The sequence below is a fragment of the Gymnoscopelus braueri genome, assembly GCF_963280865.1.
Source record: "Gymnoscopelus braueri genome assembly, chromosome: 7".
Lineage (NCBI taxonomy): Eukaryota > Metazoa > Chordata > Actinopteri > Myctophiformes > Myctophidae > Gymnoscopelus > Gymnoscopelus braueri.
Genome location: NC_137608.1, coordinates 14,535,247 through 14,537,746, shown reverse-complemented (window position 1 = coordinate 14,537,746; position 2,500 = coordinate 14,535,247). Strand labels below are relative to the sequence as shown.

The 2,500-nt window shown below is 41.1% G+C and overlaps 1 protein-coding gene and 1 pseudogene across 2 annotated transcripts in view; one reads left to right on the top strand and one right to left on the bottom strand.

Moving 5' to 3' along the window:
* LOC308088592 (uncharacterized protein) overlaps positions 1–2,500 on the bottom strand; it is a 234,271-nt gene that overhangs the window by 15,193 nt on the left and 216,578 nt on the right. The window lies entirely within an intron of this gene.
* The window catches only part of LOC308088219 (sodium/hydrogen exchanger 9B2-like), a 14,099-nt pseudogene that overhangs the window by 4,024 nt on the left and 7,575 nt on the right, over positions 1–2,500 (top strand). Inside the window, exon 3 of the transcript XR_013935087.1 lies at positions 2,374–2,482. The product of XR_013935087.1 is annotated as a sodium/hydrogen exchanger 9B2-like (transcript). The remainder of the gene's footprint in view (positions 1–2,373; positions 2,483–2,500) is intronic.

Sequence of the window (2,500 nt, the reverse complement as noted above, 5' to 3'; positions counted from 1 at the left end):
CAATGAATATTGAAGTTTTATGACAATTATTCATCTGCCCCTAACACATACATGCAAACTCACATTTCTTTGAAACTTTGGGGTAATGTTGAGGGTCATTCCAAATATCACTGAAACCAATCTTACTCCAATTGGTCAAAGGGGGGCGCTATAGCGATTTTAAAAAAATGCAAACTTTAAACAGGCAAAAGTCATGCCTCGTTTGGCCGACAGCCATTAAACCTGCTTACACATGTGCCTTGACTCATGAGGAACACATGTATCACGTTGACCAGTAAGCTCCGCCCTTAGATTGTCCGCAATTTTGAGCAGTTTGAAAAACACTTAAACCCAGGATTTTTCAGCTATTTGCGTGAAACTGTATCATCTCTCTGATCTCTTTTTTCACAGATCTTGTCTGTTGGTCCAATGGCTTCTCCCTTAAGCGAGTGCCTCACAACCGCAAGGTTGCCGGTTCAAGCCTCACTAGATGCAGACTCATTTAAATTGAATTGCAAAAAACATGACTGTATCAATGAATACATGTGCAAACGGTGAAGATATCATGTGATAGAGTTAATCTCTTATCTTAATTATCATAATGTGTCTAGGGTCCATTAACCTGGTTAAAATGTCCTATTAATAATGGTGTTATATGGGCCTAAATCAGTCATGTTAATTATTGCTTCTTACTCCCAGTCTCTCTGTCTATGCAAGCCAAGGTCAAACCCATGCTACAGGCTTTCTGTGGCTATCTATTGTTTGAGAACACTGTATCTAGATATTATTTTCTACAGCTGTCTTCCTTCAGGGTCACCAAATCACCACTGACCAGTGACAGGTCAGCCGATGTCAACGTGTTGACCCAGACATGGGGACGCTGTTTTTCCAAAGATAAACTGTCACACCATCATCATCATCTTCATCATCTACCATCCTCATCTTCATCATCTTCATCTGACGACAACTAGCATCATCGCTCTCCACCAATGTCAGGATTACACCTCCGACGGCTGGACGATTGATCTGTCTTCTATGATGTCATATGTTTATGTTAACGGACACTGTTAAAGGCCAGTGCTTTCTCTGTTAAAGCACAGAGAGACGCCGACCGATGATGCGGACCATACCTGTGACACTGTAACCTTCCTATTCTCTCTGTCTGAATAATAAGATCTTTCATTATACCCAATGGCTGCCTGTTCTGAGTCTGTTTTTTTCCTTGTTGCCGCATTGTGAAAGTAGCTGGTACTTTGTGTGGGTCATAGGGAAAAACAACTCTAATAACATTAAATGCTTATTTGAGAGGGTATGTTTTTGCAATGTATGACATACTTCATTCTGAAAATAGCCGATCTACAATCTCAAAACTTTTCAGATAGCAACGTGTTTCTGAGCTTGTAGATCGGCTGGTTTCACTGGTTCACTTTTATCTTCAACAGACAATTCAGCCTAGACAAAGCTATAGCACTATAGGTAGTGTTGCAGCCTGTCAATCCAAAGGTGGAGAGTTCGATCCTGTTAATGGCAATAGGTTGAGACGTCCAATCAATCCATACTGCTTCCATCTTTCTCTCTCTTCAATCTATTATGTTTCCATGTCTCTCTCTCTCTTCAATCTATTCAGTTTCCATGTCTCTCTCTCCGCCCTTAGATTGTCCGCAATTTTGAGCAGTTTGAAAAACACTTAAACCCAGGATTTTTCAGTTATTTGCGTGAAATGGTATCATCTGTCTGACCTCCGTTTTCACTGGATCAGGTCTGTTGGTCCAATGGCTTCCTGCTTAAGTGAATGTTACACAACATCAAGGTTGCCGGTTCAAGCTTCACTTGGTGGAGTCTTCATTTAAAGTGCATTGCAAACAGCAAGGCTGTATTAATGAATACATATGCAATTGATAAAGATAACATGAAATGCTTATCTGAGAAGGTATGTTTTTGCAATGTATGACATTGACATGAGCTTGTAGATCGGCTGCTTTCACTGGTTCAGTTTTATCTTCAACAGACAACCTCAGCCTAGACAAAGCTATAGCACTATAGGTAGTGTTGCAGCCTGTCAATGCGAAGGTTAAGGGTTCGATTCCTGTTAATGGCAATAGGTTGAGATATCCAATCAAGCCATTCTGCTTCCATCTCTCTCTCTCTTCAATCTATTATGTTTCCATGTCTCTCTCTCTCTTCAATCTATTCTGTTTCCATGTCTCTCTCTCTCTCTCTCTCTTCAATCTATTCCGTTTGCAGCTATATTTATTATTATTATACAAGCTCACAACAAATCAAATTGCAGGTCTTGTAGATCGGCTATCATCAAGTCATTAATAAAACGTTTCCCCCTTTGCTTTTTGTTTACAAGTTGAACCGTGGATGTGATCATTTTTTTGTCCCTTCCAGGCTCCTGTAGCTGCCATTGTGGGCCGGTCCTGGGACATCTTCCAGCCCCTCCTCTTTGGTCTGATTGGTGCAGAGATCACCATCTCTAAACTCAACCCCAACACCGTGGGTAAGCTCCGCCCACTCT